We start from the raw sequence: 20154 nt of genomic DNA on the forward strand, positions 1-20154 counted from the left end.
TTATCGCTAATAAAAGATGGGCGATAAGGCGTTGTATAAACAGATTGCATGGAACAGACTCCTGGTTCACAGCCTGGGAGCTGTTTGCATTGAGGCCATGCTCCTCCAATCAGGCGTGCCTGGACTTGGACTGGGCTTTGAACGCTTGGTGAGAACGTCTCCAAACTGGAAAGGATGACATCTGGCCCCAATGGTTTTATTTTGGTCCCACAACCCTGCCCTTGGTTGGCATGTGCCCTCCTGAGAGACCCTTCCCATATTGGGATCCTATCTTTTATCCAAAATAAAAGAATATGCAGCAAGAACCAGACAAGTACTACTGTCATTCTTGCAATGTGCCTTCAAATCAAGCCTGACTTATGGCAACTCTGTCCTGATAAATCTCAGCCAGATCTTTTCAGATGTTTGCTACCACTGCCTTCTTCTGAGGCTGAGAGAATGTGACCCAATAGGTTTGAGAGCCAGTGTGGTTTGAGTGTTGGATGATGGCTGCATCCACACTGCAGAAATAATAATAATAATAATATGTTGGATGCCACTTCAACTGCCATAGCTCAATGCTATGGGATTCATAGTTCGTTACAGCACCAGAGCTCTCCGACACAAAAGGCTGCATTTCTCACAAAACTACAAATCCCAGAATTCCATATCATTGAGCCATGGTAGTTAAAATGGTATCAACCTGAATTATTTCTGCAGTGTGGATAAAGACTCTGGTGACCAGGGTTCAAATCCCCGTTCGGCTGTGGAAAGCCATGGAGATAGCGGACTGCAGCCTTTCCAACGCAACCCTGGATTTCTCAGCATTTCTCCAGCTTGGTCCTCTGAGTACTGGCTTTGCCTGCCTTCTTTCCAACATCTTCTTTATTACTATTACTTGTAGCAAAGGTGGATACGGACCACTGCCCGCCATCCTCTGCAGCTGAATTTTTCCGTACAACCTTCATTAGTTTAACAATGCTCCCATGTGCACTTAAAGAGAGGGATAATGCGCCTGCCAGTTTCAATTTCTGTGTAACTACACCCATAATGGGATCCTAAGAGAAAAATCAATGCATCTCTATGCAAGCTTTTATGATATTGTCATTGTTATGGTTGTTTTTGGAGCGGATCCGGGGTCATTGTCCAGATTTGTTGGCGTACCTATGCTGACTCCTAGAGAGACCTCTTTATTTGCAAGAAATAATTCCCATGGAGGTAACTTTACTTGTTTTTCTGGCTACCCTACTATTTCAGACCTTGAAATCCCAAAAAACATCTAGGGGTAGCCAGGTTGGCCATATAGCAAATTCAATAACATCCAAACAACAATACCTTTATTCACCCAACCAAAATGCACAATTTACATGTTGCAAGCTTTTGAAGTCATACTGGCTTCTTCATCAGGCAAACAGGAGAAATAAATCAACTAACATCTTCGATTTCTTTCTCCTGAAGAAGCCAATGTGACTTTGAAAGCTTGCAACATATAATTGTGCATCTTGGTTGGCCCAGAAAAGGCATCATTGTTTGGATGTTATTGTTTCAGACCTTATTATTATAAATGTTTATTTATACAGCGCCATAAATTTGCATGGCACTCTACAGGCATCATCAAAACAGCATATAAACTGCCAAAGGCGCACAACATAAAAGTCATAAAAGACCTGACTACACTACACTGGCTCATCCCATCTAAAACCACATAAGCACCAACTGTGATCTTCTTTGTTTCCATTCTTGTGTTATTCTGATTGCAACTTGATTTTTTGAAAGCCACACACTCTCAGCTTCAGAGGAAGGCAATGGCAAACCTCCTCTGAGCAAATCCGGCTGAGAACAACCCTACAATAGTCAATTTGCAGGCACATAACAATGATCTTGCAGCTGAGCAATGAGACGGGCCAAGTTCATGGATGAGATGGGATTTGCGGGATGAGAGGCTGCTACTTAATCTGTTAGCCACGTTCCATGCTTGTATCGCCACACTTTTAACTTCCCAGTCACAATCCAACCCAAGAGTTGATGCGCTTAATCATACTGATTTCAGTTAGGGCCACATTTGCATTGAAGCTGTGTTGGATCATGGCCCGGTCCTTGCAAAGCAACCTCCCACTCGAAGTCCCTCGCTGACCATAGATAAGTTGTTTGCATTGCCCAGATGTGATCTATGGAATTTGTGTGTGTAGGTGGAAGTCTCCTCAGTGGAGAAATATCAATATAGTTCCACCATACTTACAAACAAACCATACAAACCAGATTTATCATGCAAAAAAGGGAGGAAAAGAGAAAGTTCCTATAATACTAGAAAAGTTTCCATCACTGCAAAGATGAGATGAAAGTGGGAAGATGGCTACAAGGAGATGTTTCTATCACCTTCTCTGAGGATCTCATCATCATTATCATTATCCTTATTATTATTATTTGTATCCTGCTCTTTTCCCAGAACTGGGACTCAGAGCGGCATTAAAAGCAAAGGCTGGAGGAGAGAGAAGTTGGATGGAAGGGATGGATTCATGCAAGATAACCAAGAAGGTTTATTTTTGAATGTAACATAATAGAAAGAGCCTTGTATGCATCAGAGAAAAGGTCCATCTAATCCTGCATCCTTTCTCCAGTAGTGATCAGACAGATGCTTCCAGTGCTATCGAATCTTGGGAATTGTAGTTTGTTGTGGCACCAGACTGCACTGAGAGGGTAGCCCACATCTCAGAAAACTACAAATTCCAGAATTCCATAGCCATGGCAAAGTGGTGTCAAACTGGATTATTTCTGCAGCGTGGATGCAACCCCTGTCTACTTCATTCTGTTGTTTTGTCATTCCTAGAAAACCTCTCACTCTTTTTGGTGCCTATGTTCTGAGAAGTGCTGAGTCTCCATTTATAGGGCTCAACGTTTCATCATCTTTTCTCTTTGTCTTCAGTTCTGCAGTCCCCTGGGCTTGCTAAGCTATAATGCAAACCCTCTTTTTCTCAAACACAGTTATGTCTGTCATGTAAATGGTAAAATGTCTCTTTCAGAAGACGCCAGGCTAGCCTCCTCTTAGCTTTGCTTTCCCCAGAAGGCAACAAAACTTTTCTTAATCTTTTTATCTCACTGGAGAGGTAGGGTATAAATAATAATAATAATAATAATAATAATAATATCGCCCAACCCACTTTGAAATCTGCTTGATGGAGGGGATATTTCCGAAGAATCTGCGTCGGTTGAATGCGCAGCCCAATTGCTTGTCAGCTTGCTTCTCCTCCTTTGAAGGTTGGGAAATATCTTGGCACTCATCTTTCCTGTTATGAGACATAACCGATCTGTGGTTGGGGCACTCAAGTTCACAACCTGCTCTGTTTTGGAAAGAAAAGAAAAGAAAAGAAAAGGAGAGAACGAAAGAAAAGAAGGAAAACGAGTGTGAAAGAAAGAAAGCCTTCCTTGCAGATTTTGGCTGCAACATTATGTAAAAATGGCAAACCTCCTTTTCCTTTGGAGAGCTTGGGTCCGGGGACCAGCGTTCCAAAAGGGGAAGCAGTCGCTGTTTATCCAAGCTGACCCAAATGTGCAAGGCTTCCTGTGGACAGATCCGCAGCAAAATCAAAGGAGGGCAGCTCTTTTCTGTGGTTGATGGCTTCCTAAAACACATTCTCTGTGGAGAGGAAGAAAAGGTCCATTTATTATAAACCTAACACCTTCTGGGGCTGCTTATCTGATCCATCGATTCCAAGCAAGGATGTGCGGGCGGCGAGAGGACCACCTCCCAGGAGTTTATCTGTCCTCCGCATCTGGATAGCTCTAGTGCTTACAGTGATGGCAAAAACAGTTTTAACACAAATGAACGGGAGCGTGATTTATATGTATGTATGTATGTATGTATGTATGTATGTATAGTGTGTGGAACAAGATAGCAAATGAACTCATAAGCTGTGCAGCTCAGGTCAGATGAATCTTAGGCCCCATACAGACAGGCCAAAATAAAGCTGCTTTGGGTCACTTTGGAGGTATGCTGTTTAAATGATGCATGCGTCCTAAGAGTCTGGAAGCCATGCCAAAGCCACGATCCAGTCCTAAGGACTGGAGTGCAACTTTGGCACAGCTTCCGGACTCATAGGACGCATGCATCATTTAAACAGCATACCTCCAAAGTGACCCAAAGCAGCTTTATTTTGGCAGTCTGTATGGGGCCATAGAGAGCTGTTGATCTCTGAACATCTAGAGGGTGTTTTGGACTTCATTTCCCAGAAGCCTCAGACATCTTGGTCAATGGTCTGTGGTTCGAGGCGCCAGAGTCCAAAACACCTGAAGGACCAGAGTTTGGGAATCACTGATCTGGAGATTCCTATGGAGAACATGTTAATAAAATCCACAAATAGTCAAATCCGCCAAAGTCAAATCCACAAATGGGGAGAGCCGACTGTAAATCGTGACAGACTGACAGAGGAACGGCATTAAAATGGAGGATGGAAGAAAGATTGTTGCAATGGACGATGGAGGAACCAGAGAGTAGAGGAAGATCATTGGAATGGAGGTTGGAAAAAAGACCATTGCAATGAACAATGGAGGAACCAGAGAGTAGAGGAACCCCATTGGAAAAGTGAAGGGAACAGCTCTTAGTGATGGTTTTACAAGGAACTGGAGGGTGGTGACGGTGGTGGAATATGTTGACAATGAACAATGGGGGCAGGACAGGAAAATCTCTTCACCAAAGGAGTGATCTGAAAGTTTTAATCCATGCAAAACAAAAGTCCCATAGAGATGGATAAAGCCTGGCTTTATGGGATGCTGGAGATGCTGTCACCTGGCCAGACGGTCCTCCCAGCCAAAGCCAGGCAGCTGCTTTTGCTCATTCCTCAATTAAGCAAAACTCATCAGAAGCGAACCAGGGATCTGCATCCCAGCAATAGCGGCAGCGGCAGCATCCAAGTGTTTGCGCAGCGTAAAGCCAGGCGAGTAGAGCGCAGGGGTTGCCAAGGGAAAGAGCAATTACTCTTTCAGCTGGTATCAATTAAAACCTGTGACTTCTCCACAGGCATCTGCTTACGTTCTAAAAAAACCCTGTCATCGCTCTCTTGACAAAATAAGAATCTTTTGGACCCAGATCAACATTGCGATCTCCACTCTGTCAACACGTGCCACGGCTCTTGCTGTGAATGGGGTTTGTTAGTTAATGGGTATTTTAATAAACAAACAAATAAATAAATGGTTAAAGAGAATTGAGTTAAAACATTAAGATGGACTATGTTTTAAAAAAAACAAACCCGCATATATGTAGTGTTTCCTTTCTGTAAGAAAATAGCTTAAAATTAATTTGGAATCTAATAGAAACAAGGATGTAGGGTTCTATAGATGAACTGAGCCTCTTGGAGAGCAAGTGTGGCATAGTGGTTTGAGTGTTGGACGACGAATCTGGAGACCAGGGTTGGAATCCTTACTTGGACATGAAACCACACTCTCTCAGCCTCAGGGGAAGGCAATGGCAAGCCTCCTCTGAACAAATCTTGCCAAGAAGACACCATGATGGGGATAGGAATAGGCCTTAGAGTCGCCATAGGTCAGAAGCAACTTGAAGGCACGCAAGAACAATACTGAGCCTCACATCAAACTACGCAATGTGTTTTGACTTATTTCATACTGACACAGCAGCAACTAGTGGCTTCCATGTCAGTGAGATGGTGAATTTGCTCTGGATTAAAGTCGGACATTTAAATGAGCTATCTAGGGTTGCATCTACACTGCAGAATTAATGCAATTTGATGTATTTTAAGTGCCATGGCTCCATCCTATGGAATTCTGGGATTTGTTGCTTTGTGTGACGTTTAGCCTTCCTTGCCAGATTGCTTTGGTGCCACAACAAATTAGTTCCCAGGATCCCATAGCACTGAGCCACGGCAGTCAAACTAGAGTCAAACTGAATTATTTCTAGTGTGGATGCACCTGTAGAACAAAATCCCATGCTATGTGGTCCCTACAAGCTCTGCAAGAACAGAAAGTTGGTCTCTGACCCTTTCCACATTTGAATGCAGTGGTTCCCAAATTTTGGTTCTCCAAACGTTTCAGACTTCAGGTCCCAGAATTTCCGACCGCTGGTTAAGTTGGCTAGGGCTTCTGGGAGCTGAAATCCAAAACAGCTGGAGGACCAAAGTTTGCAATCAAAGGCCTCTTGCTGTTCTGCAGACACCTTGCTGGTTCCCATTCAGGCAAGCAGCACCATGAATCCCTTGCTAAAACTTGTTGCTGATACCGGTGCAAAATTAATTGGAGGGGTGCTGTTTGTGGGTTTCAATGAGACAATTGTTTTCTGGGTTTCAGCAAAGGATTCCTGTTTGCCTTGGAAGCTCCAGCAGCCAATTCCCTGAGGTGTTGTAAAGGGAGGAAAGAGATAACTCACCCCCTTCCATGCATTTTAAGCGCAATGCCTGAACTGTATCAGGGAAGATGTTCCCCCTCCACCTCCTTGAAAAGTCGAGGTATCAAAACAATGATTCTTTTTTCATCGGTTTACCTTGCTTGGTGGAGAAGGTTGGCAGCAAAGAGCACGCTGTTCGGTCCAAGAACAATTATAGCATGAAACTGCTGCCAATCGCTGTAAAAATCCCCAAAATTTTGGAAGCGATGTTTTGCCATTAGCAATATTTCTCCGCACTGTAACAATGAGGATCACAAAATTACAGAACATACCCTTGGAAGGAAAAAGACGGAAGGGGGGGGGACGAAAACAGGTAAAAGGCAGCCTTTGTTTTCAAGGGAAGACAGCGGCATGACTTGAACTTCATCAAATTCCCGTGTTCCTAGCAAAACCGAACGATGGCGGGCAGGATTTGACAAGAAGGAGGAACTCTCATTCAATTATGAAAACATCTTTCTGCTTGCCATCGTCGCCAGCGAAGAAGCTTTGTATTTTCCCTGATTTAAAAGAGGTAAATATAGTAGTATATAAAGGTCAAATACAGCCAAACTCTAGCCTGTCTCCTTTGGGAGATAGGGAATGACATATGGATATATTAAATTAAAGACATTATATTGCTCTAGATTCAATGGTTTGTCTCAGCTAGAGGAAACCACCAGAACCAAGGAACTGAATCCTATGGGTTGTCATTGTGTGCCTTCAAGTCCTTTCGAACTTATGCCGGACCCTAAGGCAAACCTATCTTGGGGTTTTCTTGCCAAGATTTGTCCAGAGGAGGTTTGCCATGGCAGTCTTCTGAGGCTGAGAGAGTGTGACATGGGTTTCCATGGCCAAGCCAGGGTTTGAGCACTGGTCTACGACTCTGGTCTATGAACAACCGCCACCAATATTCAAGCCCTTCTCTTTTCTTGCTCTCCCATTTTCATAAGGCAGCTAAGAAGCAGGACTTTGGGTGTTTTGAAGGGCCACATGCACAAACACACACACACTCCGTTTGTTCTCTGCTGGATCTCAGCCCAAAGCTTCTTAGCGCGGCGGGCAGAAGAAACGCTTTGGAGAAGAACACCACGTTCTCCCAAAGCTCCAGCTGGCGCACCAAACACCCAACCAGCCCTCTCAAGGGTTTTTAAATCCCGTCAATTGCCTCACAAAATAAACCCGGTGGGGTGTACGTATTCTACTCTTCTTCTCTTTTTATCCACTTCCAAACAGTGCCAAGAAAGTGTGAGAAAGCTGGGGATTAGTCGGAGCTGTCGGTGGCACACCTGCGCTTCGGCCTGGAACGTGGCCGTCAGGGTGTCACAACACACGCTGTGAACATGGCCTGTGAGTGACACAGAGACTAAGAATCAAGAGAGAGGTAGCAAAGTACTGGTGGGACCCAAACGTTTGCAGCAATACCATAGTTTGTTGCCCAGGGTTTGCAAGGCCTGAACAGCCTCAAGTTACTGATCTTGGATTCCAGTGAGATTTTGGGCGTGATTTGCTCTGTTGTTGTTAAGCAGACTAGATGGCCTTTGAGGTCATTGCCAACTTGTCAACTTTGAATTTTGCCAACCCTATGAATGCAAGCCCCCCAAGGGCATCGGTCATCAACTGGTCTTGCAAATTCAAGGCAGCCATGGCTGGCTTGATGGAGTCCATGTGTATGTGTGTGTGCATGCCTTAGTGGGCAATCCAGTTCCAACTAATCCAATTTAACTTTGGCACCTTTCGTTTCATGGTTTTACAGGGGAAATCTTTTCAAATGGATTTCACAATTCCTGTGGGTTTTTCCTTGGATGCATCTCCCACAACACACACACAAGAATTGGTCTCAGATTGATTTTAGGTCTCCCCAGGACATTCTGGGAAGTAGCACTTGGGGTAGGGCTGGGGATGGAGCAAACTAGAATCCTAGAGTTGGAAGAGACCCCAAAGGCAACCCAGCCCAAACCCATTCTGCCATCTTGGAAGGCGTGCGTCTTCAGTCATCTCACATGGCAGGCCTGCTAGTGCTAGCCATTAAAGGATTAGCATCCTTGCGGCGTTGATGGAGGCATTGAAGCTTCAGATTTCGGGGAAGTGTAGTACATGCTTTTCATCCCGCTCTCTATTGGCACAACACTGTTTAACATTTGTTGGGCCACAAAGATAGCTTTTGTTGCCTGGGATCTTCTCAGTATTTTAATCTGGGTGCGAGTTTCTGCATAGAAGCCAAGGGCCTGTTTCCTTCCTGACCTCCATCCCCCAGCAAGCTCAAATACTTCCATTTTCCTCTTTATTCCCTTGTGATATAGAGCCCATTTGGAGAGGTGTGTATGTTGTGTGCCTTCATATTGTTTAAATAAATTCCATAGCATTGAGTCATGGTTGTTAAAATGGTGCTGAACTGCTTTATTTCTGCAGTGCAGATACACCCAAAGACACCCATAAACTAGGGTCAGCCACGGAGAAGGCCTCGTCTTGTATACCTACAAATTAAGAGGATTTTCGCTTGTTGTTTTTCCCTTATATTATGGTAGCAATAATTCACATGGCCAAAAAATGGCACTCTCACACAATTGGCAAAGATTATCAGACGTCATTGCCATAATCACGTCATTATCCCATGAACAAACAGGAATTTTAGCATTGCATTTCCTTCACAGGACTTTCCCATGAACGAAAAGCGGTGCTAGAATTCCTGTTTATTTGCAGAATAGTGATGCAATTATGGCAATGCCGCACGACATTGTCTGGTGATCTTTGCACAATTGCAAAAGGATGCTCCCATCACTTTTGGCCATGTGAAAATCTCCATAGGCTTGATCCCTATATTAGGAGAAAGGTGGGATATAAATATAATAATAAAGATAATAATGATGATGGTGAAGAAGAAGAAGATGATGATGATAGCAGGATCTTTAACAGGAAAAAACATGGCAGCCCCTATATGCTTGTGTGTGTGAGAGAGAGAGATTGTGTAAGGTTCATCTTTTTTTGTTCTCCTTCTTCTTTTGTTCTTTCTTTTGCACCCATTTCCCCTTTCAAGGCCATCTGTGGAATGGAGATAAGATCTCCAGAGCTCCCGGCCTTCCTCTTATAGGCTCTGACATCTGGTTTCAAAATGGCCATCCTAGATCATAACGGGAGATGGGTTTGGGCGTAACCCATGTCTGGACACATGCCCAACGCCACGAATGCAGTCAGGGACGCTTAAGGAAAGCACACACTTAGAGAGGCTGGAAAATACAAGAAGGGGTTGAGGATCGGTGTCATGGGTTTGACCAAACTATTAAATATTTGGGTTCACTTTGCATTGGGAATCAGCGGGTTTCATGTGACATCATGTGAAATTGTTTCACGTAATTACACAATTTTTCTAAGAAATATTTATGGGATCAACTCCCGATCTCCTTCACATGATCAACCCCCTAAGAAGCAAAGGACAAAGATCACCATTATTTTGATTCCCCAACTAGTTGTATGATTTCATAAATCCTTCCCAAACCCATGCTTATTTCTGTCTCTCTCTCTGGACTAACAAGCCTGAAACTATTTCTTTAAAAATCTGCTTATGTCCATATGTAAACCCAGAGCCAGGCCGCATAGAGAGGACTGTGTCCTGTTGTGGTTGCCCCATTTAACAACAAATGGGGAACTGAAAAGAGTAAAGAAAGAGAGCCAAGGCAACAAGCCGAAGCATGATTTCTAGAAATAAAGTCCCACTGAATTTAGCTGGACTTACTTCTGCATAGATCCAGAAACGAGGATTGCACTGCTTTCCCCTTCCTGCAAAAAGAAGCTGGTTTTTGAAAAAAAAGGATCAGGATTCTTAGTCCAGAGAGAGAATAAAATAAGCATGGGTTTGGAAGGATTTATGAAATCATACAACTAGTGGAATCCAAACAATTGTCTTGTTCTATTGAAGTAAATGCAGGTTTCAGAGGGACAGATAGTCCTGGACCTCGGTGGACACATGAATAAAAGTACAGAGTTCCTCTTCATTTGCTTGTTCTATAGAAGAAGGAATTTCAGGTGAAGCATCATCCTAAGATATGTTGTTGACAGAACCTGAAAAGTTCTATCCAAGAGACAGAACCAGATATACAGTCGGCCCTTCTTATACACGGATTTTTTATACACGGATTCAAGCATACACGGTTTGAAAATGTTCCAAAAAAGTATAAATTTACCTTGATGTTCCATTTTTTATTAGGGACACCATTTTGCTATGTCATTATATTTAATGGGACTTGAGCATACACGGATTTTGTTATACACGGGGGATCTTGGATCCAAACCCCAGCGTATAACAAGGATCCACTGTAGTTGAGTCTTGGACAGAACTTTTCAAATTCAACTGACATGGAAACCACCTGCTGGCTGCTTCCAGGCGAAGTATTCATTGTACGATCATCCTGCCCCATTTTCAAAAGTTTACCAGTGGCTTACAGGGCACCTTCTTCCATTGGTAACCCTCCTGTGACTCTCTACAGCTTCTTCTGTCTGTTTTGCTATTTGGCTGGGAAAATGAAATAACTGCCCAGTGTTTTTGGAGGGAAAGCAGTAAGAGCCCTATTGCTTCATTTAATGCCATGACCCTCTTTGAAGTGGATTTGTGGCACGACATTCTGCAACACTTGAGGAATCGAACACTATTTGTGCCTTAGCCTTTGCACTAAAATGTGTGATGCAAGGCCCAAAAGTTATTTTTGTCCTTTACAATATGTTCCGTCTACTTGATCTTTATGAAACTTTACAATATGTGAAGTCGAAGGCTTTCATGCTCAGCATCCGTAGTTTTTTGTTGGTTTTTCGGGCTATATGGACATGTTCTAGAAGAGTTTGTTTCTGATGTTTTGATGCCTTTTCTTCTTTCCTGAGGATGAGCCCTCCAAAAGTGGAGGATTTGCACCCCTGTCTTCTACCTGGAGGTGACTCACAGAAAGTGGAAAGTTGGGGGCAGTCCCTAAAATCTGGCAACCTTTCCTTATGGAGATGAAGCTGTTCTCTCATTGTTGAGTGTTAACCCTCCCCACGATTTATCTCTCTGCTGCAGAACAGGTAAAACTTGTTCTTGCAAAAAACATTATGTTTGTTTTGTGTGAGCACAAGGCTGGGTGCTTAGACCCGTGCACCCACATCCGAGCCCTTTCGGAAACTCCATGCAAATGTCTCTCCACTTTCTTAAGCAAAAAACATTCAGGGGTAGACCTGTTGGCCATATAATAGCAAATCGAAACAAAAATCCACCAAACCATGATACTTTTATTGGGCCAACCAAAATGCACAATTACATGTTGTAAGCTTTCGAAGCTCCACCGGCTTAAGAAGTTCCAAAAGCTTGATATGTGTAATTGTGCATTTTGGTTGGCTCAATAAAGGTATCATAGGAGTTTATCACACTGGGGCTGATTTTGGCATTAAAGAGAGATTAAATCACATTTAAAGCATCCCGCAAATGAAGTGGAAATGGCGAGTAATTGCATGAATGATTATCACCCACAACTGCGCGAATAAAGCAATATCGGTAATGCATTGTCGCTGAAATCCTGAAAGTAAAAAGATGCGCGTTAATGCTTCTTTGTGACCACTTTAATGGCAGGTTTTGTGTGACGCTGTGTGAAATCATTCCGTGTAATTACACAATTTTCCCGGGATATTCATGGGATAAACTCCCAATCTCCTTCATGTGATAAACTGCATGGTTTGTGAATTTTTGTTTTGACTTTCTTAAGCAAGTCATTTATGAGGAAAGATGATAAGCAAAACAATAAATTAGAATGGGGAGGGTATGTTTTTTTCGACTAATGACTACATATAGTTATGCTCAAGATGTGACTGATTTTCCTATGATTCTGTCTTGAAACTATTTTTTTTTCTTTCTTTTTCCAGACAGAGGCCAACCATTGAGCAAAGGCGGATGGACCAGCTGGGTTGGTTTGGTTTGGCCTCCCCCACAAGATGAGACAGAGGAGCAAAGTTCCTTTTGACCTCAACCTCCGCATTCTCAGAAGGATGACTAGCTGTCATCTCCGTCTGAAGTTCTGCTGCTCATAAACAGGCAAGGTTCCCATTCCGTTCGGGACACCACCATTGACCCTTGGGTTCTCCTGAGTCTCCTCTTTCATGTTGCTTCTCCTCCCCTTCCCTTGCAAGCAGTGACAGGTAGGATTGCAGGTCAGGACTATCCCAGGCTCTGAGATTTCAAACCTGAGACCTAGGGGTGAACCCTACAGTTGTCCCGGGTGAATTTACAAAGCTGGTTTAACCCAGATTTATCATGGATTATTTTCATAGTGTGAATGGGACTTCTGTTGATGCCACTGAGATGGATGTATTGAGCATCAAGCACAAATGCACAGAGTGTGCTATTAAAATTTTTAATAACAATATCAGCAAGTCTAACAAATGAGGAAAGTACACATCTACCCACACTTTTCTTGCTCTGAGATTCCTCTTGCTCCCCTTGTCCCACTCCAAGGAGTCCTGAGTTGAGGCCTTGAGATCTGAGGATCCTGGTAAGAGCATGAAAGCATCAAGAGCATTGATCCCAGATGTGACTGGTTCTTCCCCATCATCTCCAAGGAGGGAACATTCCTCCAATGCATGTGGTGGCAACCTCACATCCCCATTGCTAGCAGGACATTCTCCTCATTTGCACAAAGCAAAGCCAACCACCCTCCTTCAGACACCAAACTGGATAGAAAAGAGAAGAAATCAGCAGCCCCTTCTCCCACTCCAGCACAGCCTGCCCTGTTGAGCCTTTTAAAATGCAGAGAACAGGAAGAAATAATACAATGGGCCCTTGGTATCTGCTGGGGTTTGGTTCCAAGACCCGCTGTGGATAGCATAAACCATGGGTGCTCAAGTCTCATCATATACAATGGCATAGTAAAATGGTGTCCCTTATATAAAATGGCAAAATCAAGGTATATTTTTGGAATATTTTCACACCATGGATGCTTGAATCCATGGATAAAGAGTCCGTGGATATGGAGGGCCAAGTGTAATGTAGCTGGGAAACTTCTCTGAGTTGGGCTTCCCGCAAAAATGCATGTAGGTGGTTTTTTAAAAGTACGTACAGTTTACATCTTTGCTGTAAAGTCCTATTGATGAAGGCATTTGTTCTGAATGAGCCTGAAGGATCACACCGTGCAAGAAGCAACAGAGCCGCTGTGCGCTTGAAACTTGCTAAGCTGCATGTTCCAGCCTGTGCCGTGCTGTGCTTCCCAGGTCAAGTGACAGCAGCATTATGAAGACTGCCAGAGCAAGAGTCCCACCAACCAGCCTTGGATAGTTTCCACAAGTAACCTGCTCCCAGTAAAGCTGTCTCCTGTCATCTTGGCAAATCCCATGAATTCATTCTTTTTGTGCAATATGAGAGCTACTGTATATACTCATGGATAAGTCTAGAAATTTTGGTCAAAGAGTTGACCTCAAGCACCTGGGTCGACTTAGCCATGGGTTAGCGTAAGAAATGCATCTTAACTCTTATATATAAAAAAGGAACCATGCCCTTCTCTGAGTCGATTGGCAAAAGGCGAGGGTTTAGTGCATCCCGGAAGAACCCAAAAGAAGCACTGACCTTCTCTGCTCTCTCCGTTGCGATGCCATTTCTGAGCTAGTTTAATGCCTGGGTGGGAAAATGGTGGCGGTGGCAGCTCTTTGGTGCTTCCATTCAAAGGAGCATCGGGAGGAATCAGGCTTTGACAGATCTGAATAAGCTATTTGTGTCAGTTCATCAGCTTTTCTGGGTAAAAATCAGGCCAAGATACCACATTAATGTGAAAGGTTATGACCACTACTAACATAGTCGCCATTTCCTTTTGCTACAAGATCTCTCTACATGCCATTTTCTTTGGTTTGGACACATCATGAGAAGACGAGACTCACTAGAAAAGACAATAATTGTACTGTGTTTTTTTTTAATGTTGTGAAGCCACTCTGAGTCCCAGTTGTGGGAAAAGAGTGGGATACAAATAAATATAATAATAATAATATAATAAGGATTTTAACAACCATCCTATTAGAAGATCACTATTGCGCACCTGGGAAAAAATCAAAAGAATATTTTATTTTAAGATTCCAGTGTGGACATCGGCACAGGAGGCATTTTTTGCCAGATGGATAGATAACAATAATAACAGATGGCTCTCTTATCAAAACTGTTTGATCAAAGATAAGAATGGGGAAATGAAATTTAAATCTAAAGAAACCCTTAATGAGGAGGGTTTCACGATACATTGGTTTAATTATTTACAAATTAAAAATAAATATATAGAAGATCAAAAGACGATAGGAATTGAACAAAAACGGAATGAATTAGATGAGATTTTTTGGCAGCCAGAAAAGAAAAAGGTTTCAAAATTCTACCAATTATTGTTAAGACGAATCTCAGAACAAGAGGTGGTTAAAGACCACATGATCAAATGGGCCCAAAATTTGGGAAGTAGGGTTGACTTAGAAGAATGGCAGAATGCCTGGAAAAAAACTAATGAGTTTACAATTGCCCAGGATCTTAAAGAAATTTTTTAAAAAATATCTAACAGGTGGTATTACAGCCCCTGGAGATTAAAGAGGATGAACAGAATTAATTGTGGCAATTATTGGAGATGTGATGATGAAAGAGGCAATCTATTACATATTTGGTGGAACTGCAAAGTAATTCAGAATATCTGGTTGGAGATTTATAAATTAATTCAACAAATATTGGGAATTAAATTTCCATTTGACCCCAAACTATTTTTGTTAAACATGACGTCAATTTTAAAGCCACAGGATGAAAGAAAATATTGGAGAATCATTTTGTATATGATAACTGCAGCCAGAATAGAGATTGCTAAAATGTGGAAACAGAATAAAGCTCCAACGTGGGAAAATTGGATACTAAAGCTAATTGAATATAGAGAATTGGATAGGCTTTCGTGTAACATTAAAAATTATAGTAAAAAGAGGAGAAAGGAAGAATGGGAAAAGGTAATTTTGTTCTTGGAAAAAGAGTGGAATCTAGATATAGAACTTATTGAAATTTAAAACATTTAAAGATATTTGTGAAATGTGAGATAAATTGTTTTTATTTTTGTCTTTGTATCTGACCCAATAATTAGGTCAACAGATGGATGGAAATTACTAGACTGCAGTCATAAAAATGTTAAAATTGGGAGACATACAACAGGGAAATGGTTTTTTGTTTTTGTTTTGCTATGAATAAGGTTTCGTATGGTTGGGTCATTTGCTGATAAAATGTTCAGAAATGTTTATGTAAATTGTTGTAAACCATAAAGGTAAATATTTTACTCTGCGTATATGGAAAATGTAGGAAAGAGAAGAAAGAACGGAACATAGCAAAGTAGAATAATTTAATTAATAATTTGTTTTATTTATATACCGCTATTCCAAAGATCATAGCGGTGAACAGCAAGTAAGCTAATTAGCAAGGAAGCTAATTTGCCCCCAACAGTCTGGGTACTCATTTTAGCTCCCTCCGCGGAAGGATGCAAGCCTGAGTCGAGCTTGGGCCCTTTTGCTGGTCTTGAACTCGCAACCTTGTGGTTTCGAGTGAATGGCTGCAGTACAGGCATTTAATCACTGCGCCACCAGGGTGTATAGAAGTGTATGGGATGAGGAGCTTTGTAAAATCAAGCATTCAAAGTCCACAAGGATGACAGCAAGTCTTTTTTCTTCGGGTTCAAGAAAAGAAGATACTTTATGCTAAGATACAAATTTAAACTTTATATTTGATGTATTGTGAGAACATTTTGATATTTGTATTTTTTATGTTGTGACTATTTTTTATTTTAAAATTGAATAAAGATATATTAGAATAATAATAATAATAATAATAATAATAATAATGTTTGCTTTTTCATCCTTTTTGACCCATGTGCATTTTCCTAGCACTATCCATGTCTGGTTGCCTCCCCCACACATTGCATAGCCACCATTTATGGTAGTTCCCTCTGTCTCCATCCAGCCTTGCAGTGATTCCCAAACTCTGGTCTTCTCTCACTATTGGCCAAGATGGCTAAGGCTTCTGGGAGCTGAAGTCCAAAACACCTGGAATATCAAAGTTTGGCAATCACTGAGCCTGCCAGAATTTTAAAGTTCTTTGGCATTGTTTGGCTATCAAGTCACCTCTTAACCTTCTCTCCTCCAGGATAAACCTACCCAGGTTCCTTGTAGGGCTTTATGGTTTTCAGACCTTTCACCATTTTGGTTGTCCTCCTCTGGACATGCTTGCCAATTGGACAAAATATTCCAGATGAGGTCTGACCAAAGCAGAATAGAGTGGCACTATTACTTCTCTTCTCACCATACTCCTGTTGATGCAGCCAGAATCGCATTGGCTTTCCCAGCTACTTAAAAATGTTTCTGGTTGTTCTTGTTGCTTATTATCTAATGTATTTATACTTTGGATTTTATAGTCAGGAATAAAAATAAAAGCTAAACATTGCCCCACAAGGGTACCCAATTTGAAACGCCAAGGAACTCTGGACCTGGCCAGAATCTCAGTGTGTCAAGCATCTTCAGGAGGTCATGAAAAGTCAAAGGAGCTGTTGGATGTTTCTGGAGAGGAAGTCTCTTGAGGTTAAGAAACAACAGAGGAGGCACCGCATGGCGGTTCGGAATGCAAGAGTCTGGGAGAGGACATTCTTTGGTTGTTTGGAGAGACGTGTTTTGTGCGGCTGGAGGGCATCCCCAGGGGCTGTGGCCCAGAGCCACTGGTCATGGTGAAGGCTGGCCTGCTGGAACAATGGAACTTTTATGAGCAATTTTGAGCCCACTCAGCAATGTGAGTCTCAAGGGGTTATGGGAAGTGTAGTCCCAGGGTTCAAAAGTCTGGGACATTTTGCATACTCCTCCCTCCCAGGATTTGGGGGTATTCTATGGTATGCTTGGGATGTGAGAAATTTGAAATGGCGCATTGTAGTTTGGCCTCTGGTGAGTGATAATGTATTCTCCAGGGTAGCATGTACTTCCTTTCGAGGACATTCAAGTCCAGGGTCAGTGAGATAGTTATGGGGTGAGATTGTGGCAATGGAAAGTGCGAAGGTTACCATGTTGAAATGTTGGGATGGGTATAATGACCACGGAAAATGGACATAAATTCAATCTAGATGGCAAAGAAATCAAAATAATTATTGTTCCTGTGCCTCGGTTCAATCATTGATCAGAATGGAGATTGCAGACAAGAAATGAGAAGAAGGCTAGGGCTTGGAAGGGCAGCTACAAAGGAACTAGACAAGATCCTGAAGCATAAAGCTGTATCACTGAATAATAAAGTTAAAACCCATTTCATTTGCTAACTAAGCACTTCTTCCAGGTTTTGGGAAATTAAAAAAAAATTGTCCCTCTTGATGTGAGGTTTCTCTCCTGGAAGCAGAAACTATCCCTTAACAACAGTACTATAAACAAAACCCAGCAGAAAGCAAACCTCTCCAGTCTACCTTGGATTTGTTACTGCCACAACTGTGTTTACTCACTTTCCTAATAAATCCTTAACACAGGAACAAGTACAAGCTTGACTAGCTAAACAAATAAGCCGTAAATTTATTTGCAGACCTGCATGTGGCAAAATGAGGAGAAAGGCACCAAACATCTTCCTGACGGTTAAGCAATGTTGCCATAACTCAAAACCAATCTTGTCACTGGCATTTGCTGCAAATCTTTGGACACATAACTGCAGTTGTCTGGATATTTGTGAGGATCTGGGATTCTGTAAACCAATGTTGGCTATCTTTTGTTGGGGTCAGCTAAGAATTTCATTTATTTACTCCCTTTAATAAATAATGGTGAAATCCTGGTGAAAGTTAGTATCATACTTTACACATGTAGTACTATTTTGGCTGTTGTGCAACAGATATACTTAGCTCATGGGTGCATAAGCGGCGTTCTTCAAGCGAAACCATTTCACATGGGTCTCAATCTTATTGTTAGTCACAACTGAATCCGTTGGATTTTGCTGGGGGTTGACTCATCATTCCACAACTGAGTGAATGAATGGGTCTACTTTGGTTGGGATTCACCAACAGGATTTGAGCTGTGCAGTTGTGCACTATTGGATGGTGCACAAGGATCTGTCACTACCTGATTTACTGGGATTGCAGAACCAGCCACTCTGCATTTATTCCCATTACACAAAGGGCAAATAAAGCAGGATGTTCGCAGGCATGCCTTTGGTTGCACAATATCAGTATGCAGCAGAAGAGTGGTGCAGCACAACCACATGAGTGTAGATTAATACTACGCAAGGACAATGTTGCATCGTGGCCACTGTGCTCTTGTTGGCCAGTGGAGTTTATGGCTTCCATGTCACTTCAGTGACAAAGCTGTAGAATTAATGCAGTTTGACACCAGTTTAACTGTCATCGATCAATGCTATAAGAGCCAGCTTGGCGTAGTAGCTTGAGTGTTGGATTAGGACTCTGGAGACCAGGGTTCAATTCCCAGGTTGGTCATGAAACCCACTGGGTGACTTTAGACAAGTCAGATGCTCTCAGTCTCAGGGAAGGCAATGACAAACCTCCTCTGAACAAGTTTTGCCAAGAAAAACCCTGTGATAGGTTTGCCTTACAATTGCCATAAGCTGGAAATGATTTGAAGGCAACAACAACTCAATGATATGGAATTCTGGGATGGTAGTTTGGTGAGACATTTAGCCTTCTCTGTCAGAGAGCTCCGGGGACCACAGTTCAAGAAGGATATTGTCAAGCTGGAACATGTCCAGAGAAGGGAAACCAAGATGGTTGAAGGTCTGGAGATATGAGGAACAACTGAGGGAGCTGGGCATGCTTAACTTCAAGAAGAGAAGATTAAGAAGTGACATGGTAGCTATCTTTCAATATTTTAAAAGGACACCTTGTAGGAGTAAGCTTGTCTCCTGCTGCTCCAGAACCAATGGATTCAAAATACAAGAAAACAGGTTCTTCCACCTAAACATTAGAAGAACATTCTTACTGTAAGTGGAATAGATTGCCTCAGAAGGTCATGGACTCTCCACCTTTGGAGGTCTTTAAGCAGAGGTCGAATGGACATCTCTTAGTACTTTAGTTGTGCATTCCTGCATGGCAAAGGGCTGGATTAGATGACCCTTGTGGTCTCCTCCAGCTGTAACATTCCCTGGTTCTATGATTCTAATCAATAAATAGTTTCACTGGAAGCTGATTTTTTTGCTGCTGTGGAGGATAAGACTTGAATGAACGGATTCACATGACAAGATTTGTAATCTCATGAATACATTAGGAAGAACATCCTGATGGTAAGAGCTCTACAAGAGTGGAATAGATGTACTCAGGGGGGGGGGTGGACCCTCTTTTGCAGGACACTTTAAAGAAGAATTTAGATGGTCACCAGGGATGTTTTAACTGTGGGTTCCTCCTCTGGCAGAGGGTTGGACTACATGGCCCCTGGGTTCCCTTCAAACTCAAACATATTCTATGATACGGTGGAATTTTTACAGCTAGGGGTTCTGGGGCCAAGAAATATCTCTTGCTCTTGCCACTTGCTGGAGGCCTTTCCTGTGGCTTGGCTGGAATCTGAACCCTTATCCTGTTCCAACATTTTATGCATTTTCTCCGACTGACAATGCAGGTAAGATAGTTCTTTGGTTTGGCCCCCAGGATAAGAGTGACTGAATTGTTGCAACCAGGTGAAACATACAAAATCTTCTCTCTTTAACCAACCCATTCAGCCTAGTTTTGAGACCAACTAGATGGGAGGGGAAGGTTGCAGAAAACCCTTGAAGAAAAAGAAGAAAGATCTCTCAGGTGCTGCAATGACCTCTCCCAGAAATTGCATGTTTTTATCAAAACCGTGTA

At 42.3% G+C, this 20154-nt stretch overlaps 1 long non-coding RNA gene across 3 annotated transcripts in view; it reads right to left on the minus strand.

Moving 5' to 3' along the window:
- Window positions 1-20154, minus strand: part of LOC149306091 (uncharacterized) — a 71037-nt gene that overhangs the window by 9979 nt on the left and 40904 nt on the right. For 2 of the 3 annotated variants that reach the window (XR_016271713.1, XR_016271714.1), the window contains exons 6-7: window positions 3443-3613; window positions 3138-3317 (exon numbers count right to left, since the gene is read on the minus strand). This is a non-coding gene — a long non-coding RNA (uncharacterized LOC149306091). Of the gene's footprint in view, window positions 1-3137; window positions 3318-3442; window positions 3614-12766; window positions 12853-13922; window positions 14053-20154 lie in introns of those variants that run through there. The other variant, XR_016271715.1, reaches the window with a different exon arrangement.

The sequence above is a fragment of the Sceloporus occidentalis genome, unplaced genomic scaffold, assembly GCF_023333645.1.
Source record: "Sceloporus occidentalis isolate IW3139 unplaced genomic scaffold, rSceOcc1.0.p SCAF_10, whole genome shotgun sequence".
In the NCBI taxonomy this organism is placed as follows: domain Eukaryota; kingdom Metazoa; phylum Chordata; class Lepidosauria; order Squamata; family Phrynosomatidae; genus Sceloporus; species Sceloporus occidentalis.